Source organism: Panthera tigris, chromosome B3 (genome assembly GCF_018350195.1).
Source record: "Panthera tigris isolate Pti1 chromosome B3, P.tigris_Pti1_mat1.1, whole genome shotgun sequence".
In the NCBI taxonomy this organism is placed as follows: Eukaryota; Metazoa; Chordata; class Mammalia; order Carnivora; family Felidae; genus Panthera; species Panthera tigris.
This window is the reverse complement of record NC_056665.1, coordinates 50750088-50759722: the sequence shown is the minus strand read 5'-3', so window position 1 is coordinate 50759722 and position 9635 is coordinate 50750088. Positions and strand designations below refer to the sequence as shown.

General features: G+C 37.3%; 1 long non-coding RNA gene across 1 annotated transcript in view; it reads left to right on the top strand.

Moving 5' to 3' along the window:
* LOC122239468 overlaps positions 1 to 9635 on the top strand; it is a 50103-nt gene that overhangs the window by 31057 nt on the left and 9411 nt on the right. The window contains exon 2 of the long non-coding RNA XR_006218626.1: positions 7997 to 8123. This is a non-coding gene — a long non-coding RNA (uncharacterized LOC122239468). The remainder of the gene's footprint in view (positions 1 to 7996; positions 8124 to 9635) is intronic.

Below are 9635 nucleotides of genomic sequence, written 5' to 3'. Positions count from 1 at the left end.
AGGCTATAATTATTCCAACTTAAAAGCTTGGAGCCCTGTGGAGGTGAGAGTCAGACCTCTGAGGAGGTGGTGCTACTCAGCTGAAGCCGGGGATTTTGAGAGATGTCATGTGCTGGTTTTTCGAGTATGGGAAAAACTAACAGGATTCAGCTGCTGTTACCAGAACATGGGTGCTTACTGGGGTGAAGAAATGAGGCTGAGGGGCCACTGACAAGAAAGGAAACCCATAGGAAGGAAGGAGCAAGTCCCTTCTCTCCACAGCAGCCTTGCAGTCTCCCTCTGGCAACTGCTATTGGACGCACCCAGGAAGGAGCCACTGGCAAAGCAGAAATACGTCGTTTGCACCCTTCCACCCCACAGGGACCCAAAGTAGGGTAGAGAAGGGTGGATATGGTGCTGAGAAACAGTAACTTACTAACTGGCACACTGTCTATGCCACCCATCCAGATGCAGGATAAACATGCCTACTGTGTGCCAAAGACTAGAGACTAAGATGTACTACGTTACCCTCCAGGGACTCAGGCAAAGGAAGGAGAAAAAAAAAACAAAGAGAATATGACTTGGAAACATGACTAAGAAATGTAAACCAGTGTGGGGGAGAGAGGAAGGATGGGAAAGAAACTGCCCAGAGCGGCACGTTAAAAATGAGATCTGCTGGATGAAGACAAAGAAAGTAGGTAGACAATGATATATGGAAGAACAAATCAGGAAGGGTCTTATATGCCACATATGGAATTGAGACTTTTTTTTTTTTTCCTGAAGGCAATGAAAAAATAGTTTTCATCTGATGCAATAGGTTTATGTTTTGATCAAAAAGTTTTTGAAAGTGGTTAGGATGGCAGCAGACTGGTTGGATTTTAAAAATTACAATAGTCTAGAAATAAATGTTTAATTGAGGTTTTTAAATAATTAATACATTTACAAAATAAAAATGATATGAAAGGCAGATATTAAGAAATCTCCCCTATAGATAACCATTTTCTTTTTTGTTCAACCTTTTGATGTTACTTTATCTAAATACAAGTGAATATGAACATGTATTTCACTTTTTCTCCCTGTCTTGCACAATCTTTTCTTATTTCAAGCAATGCCAGAATGAGAGTCTCCAAAGTAAGATTTCTGGTTCAGTGGGTAAATGCTTTTGTAATTTTGGTAGACATTGCCAAACGCAGTGAAGATTTTCCTTTTCTAGATGTATCATTTTGTACTCCCACCAGCATGACAGGAGAGCCCCTCTTTTCTCACGGTCTGGCCAACAATGTGTGCTGTGAACACTTTTGGAATTTTGGCCATATGGTAGTTGAGAGACAGAATGTCAATGCAGTCTCTCTAAGTGAAATCGTGCTCTTGTTTCATGCTTAGGGACCATTTGTATTTCTTTTCTTCTTTTTCTTTTTTTTGGGGGAGTCTCTATTTAGATCTTTTAGCTGTTTTTCTTTTGGGTTCTTTGGAAATGTTATTCGTTCCCCACCCCCACCCCCCATTTTCTAAGGGTTGCAAATGTTTTTCCCAGTTGCTGATTTCTTTTTGAATTGGCTTCTGGCTTTTGTTTTGTTTGCCATGCAAGACATAGTTTCCTAATTTCGGTTTATGAAAGAATTCACACATCCATTCTATAAATACGTTTATTATTTTATTTTTACATTTAAAATATTTCAGTGCAGGGAGCCTGGGTGGCTCAGTCACTTAAGTGTCCAAGCTTGGCACACGTCATGATCTTGCAGTCTGTGAGTTCGAGCCCCACATCAGGCTTGTGCTGGCAGCTCAGAGCCTGGAGCCTGCTTTAGATTCTGTGTCTCCCTCTCTCTCTGTCCCTCCCCTGCTCATACTCTGTCTTTCTCTGTCTCTCTCTCTCTCACTCTCAGAAATAAATAAACATTAAAAAAATTAAAATACTTCAGTACATTCAGAGTTTATACTGATATACAATATGAGGCACAGATAGAATATTATGTTTCCTAAATGGCTACCCAGTGATGCTAATGCCCTTTATTAAAATGTCCATTTTCACCTCACTGATTTGAGATATCATTATTATCATATTTTAAATCTCCCTATATACCTAGGCTTTCTTCTGGAGACTTGTTCTATTCCATTGATCAATTTGTCTAATCCTGAGTCAATACCACACTGTTTTAATTATTGATGCTTTATAATATATAATATATGTTTTAGCTTGGTAAACATCAAGATGCCTCTTTTAGCTATTTTTTCAGCACTTGGATTTTTCTTTTCAATATATGAAGTTTATTGTCAACTTGGTTTCCATACAACACCCAGTGCTCATCCCAAAAGGTGCCCTCCTCAATACCCATCACCCACCTTCCGCTCCCTCCCACCCCCCATCAACCCTCAGTTTGTTCTCAGTTTTTAAGAGTCTCTTATGCTTTGGCTCTCTTCCACTCTAACCTCTTTTTTTTTCCTTCCCCTCCCCCATGGGTTTCTGTTACGTTTCTCAGGATCCACATAAGAGTGAAACCATATGGTATCTGTCTTTCTCTGTATGGCTTATTTCACTTAGCATCACACTCTCCAGTTCCATCCATGTTGCTACAAAGGGCCATATTTCATTCTTTCTCATTTCCAAGTAGTATTCCATTGTGTATATAAACCACAATTTCTTTATCGATTCATCAGTTGATGGACATTTAGGCTCTTTCCATAATTTGGCTATTGTTGAGAGTGCTGCTATAAACATTGGGGTACAAGCGCCCCTATCAGCACTTGGATTTTTTAGAGGAGCTTTAGTTTTACAACAAAATTGAAAGGAAGGTCCATAGGTTTCCCATATATCCTCTGCCCTGACACAAACATAGCCTCCACTATCATCAGCATCCCCCACCAGAGTGGTACATTTGTTACAACTGATGGACCTGCATTGATACATCATAATTACCAAGGTCCACATTTACCTTATGGTTCACTCTTGATGCTGTACATTTGGAGAAATGTATAATGACATGTATCCATTACTACAGTATCATACACAGAATTTTCTTTGTCCCACCAAATCCTCTATTTCTTGCCCACCCCACTACCCCTCCTTCTCCTGGCAATCACTGATTTTTTGTATTATTTCTATAGTTTTGCTTTTACCAGAATGTCATATAGTTGGAATATTTTTCAACTATAATATATTTTTTGTATATTTTTTTGATTTTTTGTATTATTTCTATAGTTTTGCTTTTACCAGAATGTCATATAGTTGGAATATTTTTCAACTATAATATTTTTCAACTTTTCAGATTGGCTTCGTTCACTTAGTGGTACACATTTAAGGTTCCTTTATGTATTTTCATGGTTTGATAGTTCATTTCTTTCTAGCACTAAGTAATATTCCTTTGTTGGATATACCAAAGTTTATCCATTCACCTACTGAAGGACTTCTTGATCATTTCCACGTTTTGGCAAACATCCTTGTGCAGCTATAGAGCTGCTATAAACATCTTTGTCCAGGTTTTTGTGTGGACCTTCAACTCCTTTGGATAATATCAAGGAGGGTAACTGCTGGGCAGTATGTTAAGAATTTGTTTAGTTTTGTAAGAAACTACCAAACTATCTTCCAAAGTGACTATTCCATTTTGCATTCCCAAAACCCATGAGTGAGAGTTCCTGTTATCAGTGTTCCAGATTTTGACCATTCTAATAGGTGTTTATAGTGGTTCCTTATTATTGTTTTAATTTTCATTTACCTGATCACCTATGATATGGAACATCTCTTCATGTGCTTATTTTTCATCTACATACCTTCCTTGGTGAGGTGTCTTGTTAATGTCTTTGGCCCATTTTCTTATAGCATTGTTTGTTTTCTTATTGTTGAGTTTTAAGAGATTTTGGTTTTTTTGTTCTTATATTTTTTTGGATAACTGTCCTTTATCAAATATGTCTTTTACAAATATTTACTCCCAGTCTATGACTTGTCTTCTCACTCTCTTAATACTGTCTTTCATAGAGCAGACATTTTTAATTTTAATGAAGTCCAGCTTTACAATTATTTATTTCACAGATCTTATCTTTATTGTTGAATCTATACAGATATCATCATACCCAAAGTCGTGTAGATTTTCTCCTATGTTATCTTCTAGGAGTTTTATAGGTTTGCATTTTATATTTAGGTCTATGACCCATTTCAAGCTAGTTTTAGTGAATGCTGTAAGGTTTGTGTCTACATTCCCTTTTTTGCATGTGGATGTCCAGTTGTTCCAACACCATTTGTTGAAGACACTGCATTTGCTTCATTGTATTGCCTCTGTTTTTTTGTCAAAGATCAGTTGACTATGTTTATGTGGGTCTATTTTTGGGGTCTTTTTCTTCTCTAGATTCAGTGTCTTATGTGTACTTTAAATATTTATTTTATTATATCCTGCAGTTTAATAGGTTATTTGTGCCTGTCTCCCTATGTGCTGCCCTATGCCACCACCAGCATCATACCCCATTTCACTCTACCACCAACTCTAATTTCAAATACTGGGGCCTGTATCAGCTCACAGCAGAAGCCCAATATTTGCTGCCTTTGTACATTCTTAAGAAATGTGAATTTGAGAACTAATTATAATTAAACCTGCTGAATCTGATTACCTACTCTTCCAAAAGCACAATGAGTGGGTGAAAAGTCTCTAGACTGCAATACTTTGAGGAGTGGCTTAGTCCTACTGTCTCAGATGGCTGGGATGCTTGTCCTCTTCTGGGTGTATTCTAATGGCACTTAGGAATTACCTCTACTTTTACTCTCAATTTCCATGTACTATATACTAGGGCACTGGGCCCTGGGGAGAAACCTTATAATATAGATCACTTCTCCTTTGTCCAACACTCCTTAAATTAGCCAGATTTTTTTTCTCTTCTGCAACCTTTTTCACTGTGGTTACACAAGACACAATCCACTGAGCCTGCTCCCTCCTTATACATTGACTCCCTTCCAGGTTAGACTCCACTGCACTCCCTTTGGCTCCTGGCTGCTTCCCTGGGCCTCCCTGTCCTCCCAAAGCAGACATTTGGCTACCAGTTGTCTCACAGCCTCTCTACCTACCATCTGCCCCATGGGAGATATTGCATTGTTACATCTTTCTCTTTCTCACTGTCTATATCATAAAAGAATTATTTACTTGAATAGAAGCCCCATTCCCCAAGGAGACAGACCAGAAATTTTTTTCTGTGGTTCTTCAGGTTTTCTCATTTTCCCTTTAGTAAAGCAGCAGGATCCTGAGGCTGGGTTTTAAACATGTCACTCTCCATATGAGTTTCCCTGGCCCTACTGGCCTCTGTTTTGACTCTTCCTTCTTTTTTTTCTTTTTTTTTCTTCCTTTTTTTTCCTGTTCTTCCTTCATGGCAGAGTAGCAAATATCACTAATATTGTTGCACTTTCCAGTAGCAATACCCTTATTTCTAAGATTAATGTCTTAATAATAATGGACTTCAATTATTGATCACCAGCAGTACCAAGATTTTTTCTGGATTTTATGTTCTGTTCTCACCCTCTAGGATTCAGATCTGTTCTGAACTTCACTTTAGAAGATGTAGTTTGCTTTTTATTTTCAATCAACCTAACAGCAATTAAATTAGTTTAGCTGACAAAACCACTTTTGACTGATAGAAACATGGATGAAAGCATAGATGATAGATAGATAGATAGATAGATAGATAGATAGATAGATAGATAGATAGATTCTTTTCTCTAAATCAGAGTCTCTTGACCTTGGGACTATTGACATTTGGGGCTGGATAATTCTTTATTGTAGAAGGCTGTCCTGTTTATTGCAGGATGTTTAACAGCATCCCTGGCCGTTTTCTATCTGCTAGACAGTAGTCTCCCTCCACCTCCCCAAGTTCTACAACTGAGAATATCTTCAGATATCACCAAAAGTCCTTAAGGGACAAAATCATCCCCCATTGGGAGTCCCTGCTTTAAATTCATTATGTTTCTAATTATTTGTACATAATAATTACAATATTTTATAGTATTTTTAAAGTTAATATACATTGTGTGAATACTGTAGGCCAAGCCAGACTTTCACATATAAATTTATCCTGTGCTTAAAATATCTCTGCAAATTAAGTATAAGGAAACAGAATTTAGAGAAAGTCAAATAGCTAATAAATGGTGAGGCTGTCTTTTAAGCAATTAGCCAATTTCAAAGCTCATGCTTTTTTACAATTATGTCATACATTTTACATCTTGCCTTCTATGACGTAGCTGTATCTATCTATGGACATCTTTTCTTTGAGGATGAAGTGCTTTGTTTTCTTTCCTTTTTTTTTTCTTTTAGCTCATTAGTTCTAAATCTAAGCATGGTACATGGCTCATAGCAGATATCAAGGAATATTAGTTGAGCTGAATATCTTTTAGTTTGGTCCAAGAATGAAATATTGCCATACTTTGCACATAATAGGTTCTTAATAAATATTTGCTTAATGAATATGCTACATAGTCTAGAAAAAGTAGGTGGCTTACCTTCTATTGGTTTTCTACATCCTTCTGAACTTTTACAGTGAGGGGTAGGGAAGAGATGGGGATAATTTCAAGATAGGATATGTACTTCTTTTCATCTGTGACTTTAATATAACCTTTCTATTTTTTTAAAGTTTATTCTTTATTTTGGGAGAGAAAGAGAGTGTGTGCATGTGTGTGGGGGAAGGGGCAGAGAGAGAGGGGGGTGGTGAGAGAATCCTAAGCAGGCTTTGCGCTAACATGGGGCTCATCTCACAAACTGAAAGATCATGACCTGAGCCGAGATCAAGAGTCAGCTTAACTGACTGAGCAACCCCTGTGCTCCAATATAACCTTTCTAAATCTTTGCTTTCTACTCATTAGTTCTTTCAAATCTGGTCTTGGTCAACAATCCTAATCAGAGTAATGTTGTGTTGTCTTTCCATGGCACCATTTTCTGAGGAAGCAGAGCTGTGTTGCAAGCAGTATTCAATTTATCCTAAGTCTTCAGTGAGGAGAGTAGGGGATATTATGTTTTTCTTTTAAGTAGACAGAATTATTTGGAGGAATCAAATAACTGACACAGCCAAAGACTATTAAATCAAATTCGTGACTCCTAATCTGTAGTATTACCATTACTAAAGTTAACTTTTTAAGAAATAATAGAAACTTTGCTCTCTTTAACCCCCATGATTTAATCAGCAAACTTGGAATGTTTCCTACGGATATACATTGTGGAAATGAAGAAGAAGACTTTTATTGTGTGCCTACACTATCCTGACTACTCTGACAGTCACTTTAAATTTGTAAGCTCATTTTGGAGTAGGTATTAGCATCTGCATTTTTAAAAATGAGGCTGAGAGAAATTAAGAAACTTTCCCCAAATCTACAGCTGGAAGTAACAGAAACTGGCATCAAACTGGCTCAGGCTTCAAACTATTTCTAATATTCTACTATTTCTACAATTGTGCTGTTTTAATTAATTTCCACAAACTCTGCTGTAAATAAGGAGCAGTCAAAACAAATCTGCACTTAGAAAAGGTTTCCTTAGGTCCCCAAGGTTTTCAAGAGTCAGCCTTCCCACTTTTTCCCACAGAAAAAGTAGAAATGGAGGAGTTTATCTCTGGGTCCACATGTTGTGCAAATGAAGCAAGAGTGTAAGGCATGTTGGTCTGGAGGGGCTAGAAGTGTAAAACATATGTACTCTTGCCATCTCCCCAAGCCAAGACTGGGACCATTATGTGTATGGAAAGGTTGCTGCTTTGTACTCCAGAGATTGTTGTATTTCTCTAGTAGATGAAGTGATTCCAGGATACTCCACATGGCACTTTGGGATTCTTACAGATGAAAGGTGCTATATACATGTCAGGTATTACTATACAGCACTTATAAAAAGTGTTTCCACTTATTGGTGTGGACTCATTGTTGAAAAGCTTAGAGATGATAGTTATTGCTGGTAATAGCAGTCAGAATAGCAGTGTAAATGGCCTTTTTTTCTATAATTTGCTCCATATCTTACTGGTTTTTTTTTTTTGTGTGTGTTTTTTTTTTTTTTTCTCCATAATCCAGGGTGGCCTAGAACAAAAGAGGAAGATATTTGCTGACAAGGCTTAAAAATAGAAGGATGACTGTTTTTCGTATTGTGATCAAGGTCAACAGCAAGGAAGAAATTTACATGAGTGCATCATAAATGAAGGTACACCACAAGAAGTAGTTTTTAAAATTACTATATGTGACATTATTGCTTTTAAAACTCATAGTCTAAATGTTATTACCTTCTGACAGTGCATCCACTATAATTGGTAATTGTACACATTTTATTGGTAGAAAAGACAATATAATTTAATGTCTTTATATTTAGAAACTAATTTTAAAATATCCTTAGCCAGTCATCTAGGCTCTGCATCATTTGCTTGGCCAATTTTACTACCAACATGTGTCCATTGGCTTCCTATCTATTCTTTAACCATCTATAAGCAGCCACTACAGAGATATGCCCATTACCTTACCCTGGTGTCCCTGAACTCTTCACAGTCAGCTATTGTTCAGTCAAACAAATAGTGCTGTCTTGGGAAGCAAAACATCCCAATTTTTTTTTTTATTTAATTCTCATTTGGCCTCAAATATCCACTTATATATCCACTTTAGTGCTAGGAAAACTTCAAAATAGCAGAGAAATGAGACTTCCCTTTGTCTTTTCTCTGAGACTTGACAAAACTACTCTTCATATTTATTATGCACTGGCTACAACTTTTGGATCACAAACCATTGTCATATACATTTGCTTATATAATTCTCAAGATTTCTTTTTAAATGTCTTTTATTTTTTCTTTCATTTTTTGAGGGAAGAGGGGAAGAGGGAGAGGGAGAGAGAGAATCTTAAGCAAGCCCCACACCCAGCTCAAAGCCCAATGCACAGGCTCAGTCTCATGCCCATGAGATCATGACCTGGGCTGAAATCAGGAGTTGGGCTCAACTGGCTGAGTCACCCAGGCACCCCTCAAAATTTCTTGAATTAGGCATGATTCTTACTTTTCAGAGAAGGAAACTGAATTTGGAAAGGTTAAATGAAATGCCCAGAGTATACAACCACTAAATCTAGTCAGAATTAGATTTCAAATTCAGGTCTCTTGATTTCAAATTCTAAGAGTTTTCCTTTAGATGAGGGGTTGAGACACTTTCTATAAGGGGTTAGATAGTAAATATTTTCAGCTTTTCAGGTTATAGGATTTCTGTTGCAACTGTTTAGTTTTGCCTGTGTAGAGAGAAAGCAGTCACGGGAAAAAAAAAGGTAAATAAGTGGCTGTGTTCCAGTAAAACTTTATTTACAAACCAGGCAGCAGTTGGGCTGTAATTTGCCAACCTCTGCTTTATAGTATGCTTCTCCTATAATTGTACTCCATTTGTGATTTATTTATGGAATCTCTTCTGATTAAGTTTTCACAAAGTTTATTTATAACAATTAGAAGAGAAAATAATAGTGCTGTCTCCTAACCTAAGCTGCTATGCTGACAAAATTTACTAGTTTAATAGTCGATTAGTAGAGTAGAAATAGCACTGGACTTAGAGTAAAACACTTGGATTAGAAAATGGGCTCATGGCACCTGGGTGGCTAAGTCAGTTGAGCAACCTACTCTTGATTTCAGCTCAGGTCATGATCCCAGAGGTGTGGGATCCAGCCCCTGTGTCAGGTCCTGTGCTGAGCATG